The following is a 12,859-nucleotide window of genomic DNA, read 5'->3' on the forward strand; positions in this document are numbered from 1 at the left end:
CATTATGGGCATCTCTCTCCGTCTCTGCTTCAGTGACAGCATGTTGGTTGCTTAAAATCCACCACAATGAGAGTTTTTGCATTATAGAAATCAGCAAACTCCATAAATCAGGGCTTCTCCCACCCCAGCCTGTGGTTAAACATTTGACAACACACCACTCACTGATTTCATAGGACCCTAGGCAAGTTACTCAACATCCCTGAGGCTAGGTTTTCTTATTTACCTTTCAGAGCTGTGGTGATGACTACATAAGGTAACGTGTATGTTTAGCTTTGCTTCCCAGAGAAGGAAACAGAGCAGAATGCTAGCATTATCATCATCCCTTGGCCCCCTCATGTAGCCTACAGATTTTAGTGTTGGCTACATGTCTCATTAAATACCTGGTATGTGACAGCAGAGGACACTGTTCATCTGTGTGTCTCTCCTGCTGCCAAAGAAGTGTCCCCTACAAACAGCTCCTGGCAGGAGATAGGAGCTATTTGTGCTATAGTTTGAATGTGTCCCCCCAAAGTTCATGTGTTGGAAACTTGACCCCCAATGCAACAGTATTGAGAGGTGGGGCCCAGTGGGAGGTGTTTGAGTCATGGAGGCACTGCCTTCACAAATGGATTAGTGCCATTATCATGGAAATGGGTTCCTTATTAAAGGATGAGTTTGCCCCCCTTTCTCTCTCTCTCTCTCCCTGTGTGTCTCCTTCCCTCTGCTCTTCCACTTTCTGCCAGGGGATGATGTAGCAAGAAGTCCCTCACCATATGCCAGCCCCTGAATTTTGGACTTCCCAGCCTCTGGAACCATGAGCAATAAATTTCTATTCATTACAAATTACCAAGTCTCAGGTATGCTGTTATATCAGCACAAAACAGACTAAGATAGTGTCCAAGTACTGTCTGTGGAGTAAATCAGCCAATGTTTTAGGGTCACTATTGGATCTGTGATTCTCACACTTTCGTGTGTATCAGAGTCACCTGGTAAGCCTGGGGTGCTGGTTAAAGAGTTTGATTCCTGGGTCACACTGCCTGGGGTTTCCAAATCAGAGGGTCTGGAAGTCTGCATTTTCCTGAGCTCCCTAGGTAGTTCTGGTGAGGGTGGTCTGTGGTCATGCTCTCAGGAGTATGCTGTATGAGAAATGGTCAGGGTAAGCCACTGGATGCCAAACAATCACCTGGGCACATCCTCCAACCATGATCTGATGTTCTGGCCTGGAGGCACTCACTGAAGCCTCACCAGAGACTCTAGACACACGGGATCCCATTTATATTTTTATATCTTTATATAAATATTTATTTATATTTATATTGACAATATAACATGTCAATTAATATTCTCCTAGCACATTGGAGTTTATAAAACATGTCCAAACATTACCATACTTTATTTAGTTCTTGCAACAAAAACAGGAAGAAAAGCTTTTATTGCTGCCCCACATTTTCCAGATGAGAACCCAAAGACTCAAAGAAGTTAAGTGACAGAGTTGGTGAGGGATGAAGCCAGTACCTCTAGCTCCATGGCTTGGCTCTTTCTGCACACTCCAGAGGCCCTCAACCACCTTCTCAGGAAGGTGTCCTTGGACTGTAACTTAAAATTATCTCAATTTTGCAACACCAAACTGATGTTGGTGACTTGGTAAATAGGTCCAACATCAATAAACCAATGAACACACATATGCACATGCACACACACATTCATATACCCTCTCACATCATTTTAAAGATCGCTTGCTTTCTGAATTCCTAAAGGCAACATTGAAAGGTTAAAATGCCAGAAAGACACTCAGAATATATTAAAACTCAGTTTCCTAAAGAAACTGAGCTCATTTTCCTCTAGTTTTGAGCAAAATTTACTGCCTTCAGTTGGGCCATGGTGGAGGGGGGAGCTGATATCCCATAGTAACCAGGCCCCCAATCCTGTTAGCTTCAGTCAGGCTGAGTCTCCCCAGACACGGGTTCCAACATGTTCCCAGACACCAATTGGCAGTGAGATGACACCAGCAAGGAGGGAAGATGCATGTCCCTATCCAGGACTTGATACAAATCCTCACTGCACTTCCATGAAAAGCCACATTGATTCATCCCACCTGATCAGGGGCAACAAGGCCTGGAGTGTGCCCACCAGGAGAACACACTGTGGCTGGATCTGCATGGCATGCTCCTTCAAGCTGGAGGGAAGTCAGCAGCAATGGAATGTTCGTGACAGAGTCAACGTGAATCACTAAATGCTGTAACTAGGACCCAAGGGAGAGCTCAAAACAGAACTATGGTAAAGGCAGATGGGTGTGCACATCATCGCCTATCCTGCAGCAATCCTGCGACATAAATATCATGATTCCATCTTGACAAGTGAAGGAGCTGAGACTCAGAGAGGTCCACATTTGTTTAAGATCACTCCAAGTAGGCACCAATAGATAGAATAAAATGAATTGATGAAGAGTCAGGATTCAAATCCATTGTTATTTCCACTGTGCTACTGTCTTTAATCCATACATGTGCCTGAGTACACACTCCAATGAGAGGTTGCAGACTGCAGTGATCCTTTCCACTGCCATCTTTAGAAAGAGATGAAATATTGATATAAACTGAACACAAACCAGAATGCCACCAATGCCCCAAGGGAAGTTCTGTAAAAGTGCCATGGACACAGAGAGCACATCCCTTGGGGGAATCTGGAGCTCTGCAAGTGGAGTGGGGCCAGGGCCTGGCATTCCATGGTAAAGGAAGTGCCTGAGCAAATGCCTGGAACCTGAAGCCTGGCATGTAATTGTGGCTCTTGAGCATAACATAGGTCTGTAGAAAAGCAGGAAGAAAGAGCATTGGCAAACTCTGGATGCAAACTGTGGATGCCAGCCCAATGCCAGGCTGGACAGGAAGGTCAGTCCCATTCAGATGATAACTTCAGGACCTGCAGCATCCAGTCATTCTGGGGATAAGTCCCTTCTAGTCTCTCCAACTTGGCCTACCAGCAGTTCTCTATTTTTAAAGCTTTTACAAATCTGATTCTTCATGGGTTTCTTGTAGAACCCTGGGAGTTCTAGGAATGACACATAGATAAGAATTCTGAAACCCTACAGGAGATGTTCATTGCATAAGAACATGTGGCAGACCAGGGCCTGGAACTCAGGATCCTGGCTGCTGTCTAATAGTCTCTCTGCTACCACTATCAGACAGGTGGTCCCTGCCCCCAGGAAAGCTGTTTATGCACACCCCTGGCCTAGCCCTCACGTGGGGTAAGCTGAATCATGAAAGCAAAGTCCAACAGCACCATTGAGCCTCCGGCTCACTTGCTCATTATCACATAGGACAAGAATTGGCTTGCTAGACAGGGCCTTTGCCACTCCTGAGTCTCTGGCTGGCCCAGGCCCCACAGGCCAGGCAGAGGGCCCAGCCAGAGAGAAGAGGAAGCCTACTCCCTGGAAGTGTCAGCTGATAATCTCTTGGAAGAAGCTGAGGCCCCACCGTCTGAAGGGACTCAGAAAGCTGAGCAACATCTATTAAAGGTTTGCTAGGATCCCTTGCTTTATCTCATGTAAGTTTCATGGCAGCCCTTTACTAGAGATACTTTAGTTACCCCATCATACAGATGAGGAAACTGAGATTCAAAGAGGTTAAGCAGCATTCCCAGGGGGCCAGAGCTGATGAGGAAGGGGATGTGGGCCCAGGCCTATGTTTATAAACATGCTGACTCTGTTCTAATGCCCAGGTTTGGTTCTCCCAGTCTTTCCGGATGATGCCCAAATTCCCATCACTCCCATTCTTCTCTCCTCTAACTCTCTTCCCAAACCGAGTGCTTGGACTGAATGCCAGCTGAGTAGTATATAAAGTCGGTGTCTATCTGAGGGCTCGCTGTGGACTAGACCTTCTGCTAAGCACATTAAATTTATTTCTACCCTTATCATTCATGGGATAGGGATAATTACCCTGATTATGGACTGGGTGTCAGAAACTTGCAGCCAAGCAGCTTGCTTAAGGTCTCACAGATACCCCGTGGCAGATCTGAGATGAGAACACAGGTCCTCCCTCAGCCCAGGACTTCATCACCTACACCACAGTTGCCCCACAGTTGGACAAATAGAAAGAGCTGCAATTCAGCTAGAGTCTACCTGACTCAAAGCCATTCCTTTCCACTGAACTCACAGGCACACAGCCAGCCAGTGAGTTTGCACCTTGCTTTGAAAATCCATTAAATGTGTCTGTGGTGGCAGCAGCTTCTGTATTTGCAATGCAGGCTGACTCCAGGAGCAGAGAAGTGTGTGATTGATCTTCCTTAGTGTTAGACTGAGAGGCATTGAACCGGTTCATGAACGACAGCTTCTCTGGGTTTAAACTGACTTCTAAAGATGTCTGGCTCTGTTCATTTCCTGCCTCTGAGCTGGAGTGAGGCAGTGGAGCTTGTCTTGTATTCCCAGGACTGGAGCCTTCAGGAAAAGCTATTTCTCCCAGTTCTTTGTCCCACTCCAGCCCCCACTCACCCACAACCACAGCCTAGAAATTTACCAGGGGGCCTGAGTGGTTGCAAGCCTGCAGGGTCCTGCTCAGGATGGAGTTCTCGGCAGGTCAGCACTGGGACAGTGGACAGCTCCTCTCCTCCCACTCATCCTCCTGCCCTCTGATCACTTTCAAGAACACTGGGGGGTGGGCGCAGTGGCTCACGCCTGTAATCCCAGCACTTTGGGAGGCCGAGGTGGGCGGATCGCCTGAGGTCAGGAGTTCGAGACCAGCCTGGCCAACATGGCAAAACCCCGTCTCTACTAAAAATACAAAAAGTAGCCAGGCGTGATGGCAGGTGCCTGTAATGTAATCCCAGCTACTTGGGAGGCTGAGACAGGAGAATCACTTGAACCCGAGAGGCAGAGGTTGCAGTGAGCTGAGATTGTGCCATTGCACTTAAGCCTGGGCAACAAGAGCGAGACTTTGTTTAAAAAAACAAAACAAAAACAAAACAAAACAAAACAAAAACAAACCAAAACAAAACAAAAACAAACAAACAAAAAAAAAACACTGGGCCCTGAGAGGTGGCTCATGCCTGTAATAATCCCAGCACTTTTGGAGGCTGAGGCAGGAGGATTGCTTAAGCCCAGGAGAGCTTGGGCAACATAGCAAGACCCAGACCCACTCAATCTCTCTCTCTCTCTTTTTTTTTTTTTTTTTTTTTTTTTGAGACAGTCTCGCTCTGTCGCCCAGGCTGGAGTGCAGTGGTGCGATCTCAGCTTGCTGCGAGCTCCACCTCCCAGGTTCACACCATTCTCCCGCCTCAGCCTCCGGAGTAGCTGGTACTACAGGTGCCCACCACCACTCCCGGCTATTTTTTTTTTATTTTTTATTTTTATTAGAGACGGGGTTTCACCGTGTGTTAGCCAGGATGGTCTCGATCTCCTGACCTCGTGATCCCCCCGCCTCAGCCTCCCAAAGTGCTGAGATTACAGGCATGAGCCACCGCGCCCGGCTGAGCAAGACCCAGTCTCCGCAAAAAGAAACTAAAAAGCAACACTGGGGCCAGGCGTATAGGCTCATACCTGTAATCCCAGTTTGGGAAGCCGAGGTGGGAGGATTGCTTGGGACCAGAAGTTCAAGACAAGCCTGGGTAACACTGCAAGACCCTGTCTTTACAAAAAAAATGTTTTAAATTAGCCAGTGTGATGGTTAATATTGAGTGTTAACTTCACTGGATTGAAGGATACAAAGTATTGTTCCTGGGCGTGTCTGTGAAGGTGCTGACAAAGGAGATTAACATTTGAGTCAGGACTGGGAGAGGCAGACCCATCCTCAATCTGGGTGGGCACCATCTAATCAACTGCCAGCGTGGCTAGGATAAAAGCAGGCAGAGGAACATGGAAGGACTAGACTGGCTGAGTCTTCAGCCTTCATCTTTCTCCTGTGCTGGATGCTTCCTGCCCTTGAATATCAGACTCCAAGTTCTTCAGCTTTTGGATTCTTAGACTTACACCAGTGGTTTGCCAGGGGCTCTCAGGCCTTTGGACACAGACTGAAGGATGTATTATTGGCTTCCCTACTTTTGAGGTTTTGGGACTTGGACTGGCTTCCTTGCTCCTCAGATTGCAGATGGCCTGTTTTGAGACTTCGCCTTGTGACTGTGTTAGTCCATACTCCTTAATAAACCCTCTTTCATATATACATCTATCCTATTAGTCCTGTCCCTCTAGAGAGCCCTGACTAACACAGCTAGGTGCGGTGGTGCATGACTATAGTCCCAGCTACTGGAAAGGCTGAAGCAGGAGGATCTCTTGAGCACAGAAGTTAGAGGCTGCAGTGAGCTATGATTACCACTGCACTCCTGCCTGGGCAACAGAGTGAGACTCTGACTCTACAAAAAAGAAAAGAAATACAAAAATTATATTCATTGGCTGTGAAGGCCCAGAGCTGGCCTCTGGGTGCTGTGTCTCCTGAGTTCTGAAACTAGATCTTCAAAGCAAGCCATCCTCACATACCGTTCACTGAGTAGATGCTGGGATAACTGTTCCTTTCCATTTACAGGCTCAGAAAGTGGGGTTCATGGCTACATATACAGTGAGAGGCAACATCCAGGTCTGTTGAATTCCAAAGGCCATGCTTTTAATCACTGAACTATACTGTCTCATCATTTTGAAATAAAGAATTTTTTTTTTTTTTTTGAGACAGAGTTTTGCTCTTGTTGCCCAGGCTGGAGTGTAACGGCGCAATTGGCTCACCACAACCTCTGCCTCCCTGGTTCAAGCAATTCTCCTGCCTCAGCCTCCCGAGTAGCTGGGATTACAGGCATGCACCATCACACCCAGCTAATTTTGTATTTTTAGTAGTGATGGGGTTTCTCCATGTTGGTCAGGCTGGTCTCAAACTCCCAACCTCAGATGATCCGCCCACCTCAGCTTCCCAAAGTGCTGAGTTTACAGGCATGAGCCATGGTGCCCGGCCGGAATATTTCAAAACTATGCCTTCCACTTCCTCTGTCTATCCTCCTGTAATCTACGTGACATGGAGCACATACCAGGCTGCTCTCAGTGGTATGTGTGGCCTGATTTAATCTGACTCCACTGGGCTTACTGGGAACTGTAATCTATACCTCTGTGGCTATGTTCTCCGTGAACAACTAAAGGGGAGAACCTCCCTTTACTGGTGATTCTGAAGCTGCTCTAATTGTGCCCTCACGCCAGGACTGGGAAACAGTCCTTGTGGGGAGCCCCCAGCAGACCACTGGGGAAGCCCATAGCCTGGGTGCCACCTTCCAGTACTTTCCAATGGGAATAAGCCACCTTCTCTGATGGAAAAGAGACTGTGGGCTGGCAGCATCATGTAGCAGACATCACCCTGGACTGCAAACCAGGAGTTCGGATGCTGGTCTAGTCAGTGACCCTAGTTGATCACATGCCTTTGGGCATTTCGTTCTGCTTTTGTAACTCAGATTCTCCACCTGCGAAATGAGGTGGGTGGATGAGGTGATTTCACTGGTCAATTTAGGCCCCTTGAAGATGCCACACAAGGAACTTGGATAAAGAGGAATGGGCAAGGAAAAGGAAACAGAGACAGGCATCTTAGGGCCTTCCTTCCCCCATATAGCTGAAATTAAATCCCTTCCGCTGCAGTGGCAGCTGAAGCCCATGCACCAGTTTTGCTTCGGAGGTCTGTGTGGGTAGACGTGTGGAGGAGGATTCACTCTTCTCTGGCCGCACTGCTGGGAACAGTCACTGGGCTCAGCTTTTGGCCCTCATCACGCATAAAGGGCCTATGCATTTCAGGCCCCACTCTGTACATGCATTCAGGGAGAGAGCCTACTTGTAAGTCTGCTGGGGACAGGGGCAGTGCATATGTGTGGATGTGTCTGAGTGTGTGCAAGAAAGAGAAAAAAGCTCAAGTCTGGTTAGTAGCCTCAAAGTGATGTTTTCTTATGGAAATTGGTGTAGGTATGCAGGGAAACCAAGGCAGGCATGTATCTCTTTCACTAAGTGACTCAACTCCTCGGGGCTTAGCAAGATTTGGAAAGCAAAAAAAGTCATTTCTTTATTTTGCATGACTATTCAGGGCACTTTATGGAAAACCAAACTATTTGCTCATGGCAGAGAGGTTAGAGGGAGCCTGTTACAGAAAGGGGATTGCCAAGCTTATCTGGTGCCTCTCTCTGACTGTAGCCTGACTATGCATTCTCAAATATCACTTGTCAGCCTCAGAAGCTCACCCTTCCAACCAGTTGTGGTGTTGACACTTGGAGGTTCCACGAGGAGGTGTCGCAGGGCCTGGCCTAGCCAGATGGGAACAGAAGCCTTCATCCTGCCCACCCCACCTCCCCTTCCTTTCTGCTCCTGGCAGCCCCGCCTCCCCTGTTGGTGATACAGTCCAGTAGTCAGACCACCTGAGTCATTCTGTTCTGGCTCTTCATGGCTCTGAGGGTAGAGGCATATTTTCCCTCTGTGCAGATTCAAATTTTTTCTTTATTGTAAGAAATTTTTTCTTAGCAAGATATGATTTACATAGTGAAAAGTAAAAATCATAAATATACTATTTGATGAGTTTTGATAAACACATCTTCCAAGTAACTCACACACCTATTAAGATACAGAATGTTTCTATCACCCCAGAAAACCCCCTCATGCCCCTTTCCAGGCAGTCCATGTCTCATCTTCCCCAGCTAACTATAGAGTTCTGCTTTCTAGCATTGTAGATTAATTTTGCAAGTTCTAGAACTTCATTTGAATGGAACCATGTACTGTGTGCTCTTTTACATCAAGCTTCTTTCAGTCAACATAATATCTTTTGTTTGTCCATGCTGTTGTGTATTTCAGTAGTTCATTCCTTTCTTTTGTTGGACAGAACTCTATTGTATAAATATACCACAGGGTTGTTTTGTTTGTTTGTTTGTTTTTAGCTATTTTCCTGTTGATGAACATCTGCGTTATATCCAATTTGGGGACATTCTGAATAAAGCTATTTTTGGACATTCTTCCACTACTGTTTTTTTTTTTTTTTTTTTTTTTCCGAGACAGAGTCTTGCTGTGTCACCCAGGTTGGAGTGCAATGGCGCGATCTTAGCTCACTGCAACCCCCACCTCCTGGATTCAAGCGATTCTCCTGCCTCAGCCTCCCCAGTAGCTGGGACTACAGGCACCCACCACCACACCTGGCTAATTTTTGTATTTTCAGTAGAGACGGGGTTTCACTATGTTGGCCAGGCTGGTCTTGAACTTCTGACCTCGTGATCCGCCCGCCTCGGCCTCCCAAAGTGCTAGGATTACAGGCATGAGCCACTGCACCTGGCCCTCTTTCACTACTTTTTAAATATACATATGTTTTAGGGTTTTTTTTTTCGGTAAATACCTACATATATATTTAACTTTATAAGAAAATGCCAGTTTTCCAAAATCTCTGTACAATTTTACAATGCAACTAGCATTAAAGTATATTATCTTTCACTTATTGAGTTTTAAAATATATTTTGGATATAAGTAATTTATTAAATATGTGTGTTCTAAATACTCTCCTAATCTGTGGCTTATGTATTTCTTTTCTTAATGGTGTCTTTTGATGAGCAGAACTTTTTAAAACTTGTGAAGTCCAATCTATGTCTTTATGATTCTTTGTTCTGCTAAGAAAAATTTTCTTATCCCAAATTGGCAAAGATATGTTTTCTACTAGAAGTTTTATAGTTTTAACTTTCATATTTAGGCAAAGGATTTATTCAAATTAATTTTTGTGTGTGATGGTGAGGTAAGATTAAGTTCATTTTTTTTCTATTTGATATCTAGTTGTTCAAAAAACTTTTGTACATTTTTTTCTACATTAAATAACTTTGGGGGCTTTGTAAAAATCACTGACTGTATAAGAGAGATTCTATTTTTGTACTCTTTACTGTGTTCTGTCTCTTTTCATATCTTGACATCAATCTATCCTGTTTTGATTACATTTTCTTTGTAGTAAATCTTAAAATAATCACCTTAAACTAAACATCAGCATTAGACCCCTTAGTGGGATCTCCAAGTGCCAAAATAAGGCTACAGGAGTTCTTCAATTTTATTCTTCCTTTAAAAAATCATTTTCATTATTCTAGGTTCTCTAACTTTCCATATAAATTTTATAATTGGCCTACACATTTTAAAAACATGTGGAACTTTTGACTGGATGGCACTGAATTCATAAATACATTTGGGAAAATGTGCCATCTTAACAATATTGAGTTTTTCATTCCATGAACATAGTACATCTTTTCATTTATTTAGTGCTCCTTTAATTCTTCTCAGTAATATTTGTAACTGTCAGCCTTACACTTCTCCCTTTTATCTCTAAATATGTTACGTTTTTATGTTATTCTATGTGCCATTGTTTTGTAAATTTTATTCTCTATTCGTTTATTTGTTCACTCCCTTCGCTTCCCACCCTTCCCCTCCCCTTCCTCTTTCCCATTTCCCCCTTCCCCCTTCCCCCTTCCCTTTTCCCCTTTCCCCTTTCCCCTTCTCCTTTCCTTTCCTTTCCTTTCCTTTCCTTTCCTTTCCTTTCCTTTCCTTTCCTTTCCTTTCCTTTCCTTTCCTTTCCTTCTTTCCTTCCTTTCTTTCCTTTCCTTTTTCACAGGGTTTGGCTCTGTTGCCCAGGCTATGGTGAACTGATGTAATCTTGGCTCACTGCCACCTCCACCTCCCAGACACAAGTGATTCTCCCACCTCAGCCTCCCAAGCAGCTGGAAATACAGGTGGCCACCTGGTCTTTTTTTTTTTTTTTTTTAGGGGCAGAGTTTCACCATGTTGCCCAGACTGGTCTCAAACTTCTGAACTCACGTGATCTCCCACCTTAGCCTCCCAAAGTGCTGAGATTACAGGCATGAGCCACCGTGCCTGGCCCCTTGGGCTTCTTATGGCCAAGCAGCATCCAGAACCCAAAAGAATGGCTCAGGACTGAGGCCTCCTATTGAATGAAGGGGCAGGTGGCCCACACCTTCCAGGGACTCCTGCATTGCACTCAGGATTTTCCAAATACTGGCCTTCTAGTCTTGCATCCCTTAATAATATAAAACATTTGTAAGTATTAGTAAGACCCCTGCAAGTATTTTTTCACCCCAACTGTCTAGAAAAGGAAGATAGTTTGGTATTATTATATCCATTTCACAGATGAGAAACCTAATAGAGTTTAAGTGACACAGGTAGCAAGTGGCAGAGATAGGGTTTAATGCTCTGTCTACTCTTCCCACTCCACCATCATTACTTTCTGAGAAAATTTGATCTAAAGCACCAGCAACATATAGGAAAATGTAGGTTTACCAGCCAGGTTTGGGGAGGGAGATGGGGTCTGTGGGCCCGAGAGAGTAGGGTTCTTGCCAAAGCCCTTCTGTACCTGAGATCAGACTTATCTTTGCAACATCTTTGCCAGCACTAAATCTTGCAGCCAAGTCAGCACAAAACCTCAAAAGAAGATTTCTGGTTTGTCAATAAAAACTTTTCTTTGTTTTTTAGCAGAACCCTTTTGTTGTAGCTTTATGTAGCAAGATCCTTCTGGTTGTTGTTGGTAACTCTTTGTCTTTCCTTGCATGCATGGGCTCTTTTATTTCATGCCCAACTTGCTGAGGAGGCACAAGTCTGGATTTCAACCATGTCTTCAAGGCTCCCCCAGCCTTCTCCCTCTTGATCAACTTTCACTAAGTCCCCAGTAAGGTAAGCCCATATCATCAGCGTCATATCCATGGAAGGCTACTAGGACCCTGAGGATAATCTACTGCAGCCTCTGAATTTTACAGGTTGGAAATCAAAAGCCCCGGATGGGGTTGAGGGTGCTGGTGAAGGTCACACAGCACTGGGACCTAGAACCCAGGTACCCTCACCTCCGGCTCCCCAGCCCGTGTTCTATCCTTCCTTATTTCCACTTTATGTAATAGAGAGACAGCACAGGAAGGCAATCCATCTTCTCCCCAGCCCCATGGGCCCTGAGAAATCTGGGATAAGAGCTGTATTTTGGCTGGGTGTGGTGTTTCACACCTGTAATCTTAGCACTTTGGGAGGCCCAGGCAGGAAGATCCCTTGAGCCCAGGAGTTCAAGACCAGGCTAGGCAACATAGTGAAATCCCGTTGCTATTTTTAAAAAGCATAAAAATAAAAACAAGGGCTCTATTTTGCATTTAGAGAGTGTAACTTCCCTGCCTTCAAAGAGGAGGTCAATCAGAAGTCCCGCAAGTGGTACCCTTGAGGGCTGACACTGAGATTATTGAGGGAAGGGGAGTGAGCCAGGCCATGCCAGGCCGAGGTGAGGCTTCTCTTCCTTTTGAGCCCCTGTCTTCCTGGGCAGGTCAGCCTCAAGGTTTTTTGGCTGCAGTGAGGGACTCATTCCAGGATGTCCACATGCCTGCATGACCAGCCAGAGGGGCAGTCTCCATGATGGGAACCTGGGAGGAGCTGCCCCAGATGCAGCCCAGGTGGATTCACCCTGAGACTAATTTCTGGCTTCCTGTGGGCTCCTTATCTCCTGCTCCTTGCAAGACCCCTTCTTCCTAAATACCCAGCAGTCAGCCCCCAGCTTCCAGCTTTTTTCAGGAAGCTGGGTCCTCTCAGGAGAGCACAGGCAGCTCCCCTCTCCTCCATGTCAACGCAGCATCAGAAGAGAGGAAAGGGAGGGGTGGCTCCCAGCTACTGAGCCTGCTGTGTGCCAGCCAGTGTACTTGGGTTCTCCTGCAATGTCACTGTCCTTGTCACGCAGCCCCATGAGGGGCCCATCATGAGCCAGTTTTACAGCAGGAGTTTCCGAAAAGTCAAGCACCCAGCCTGAGTTACAACAAGAGAGGGCAGGACTGTTAGAACCAGAGCCTGTTAGTTCTTTTTCTTTTTCTTCTTTATTTTTTATTTTTTTTTGATTTTTGAGATGGAGTCTCGCTGTTGTCACCCAGGCTGGAGTGCAATGGTGCA

The sequence above is a fragment of the Symphalangus syndactylus genome, chromosome 2 (assembly GCF_028878055.3).
Source record: "Symphalangus syndactylus isolate Jambi chromosome 2, NHGRI_mSymSyn1-v2.1_pri, whole genome shotgun sequence".
NCBI lineage: Eukaryota > Metazoa > Chordata > Mammalia > Primates > Hylobatidae > Symphalangus > Symphalangus syndactylus.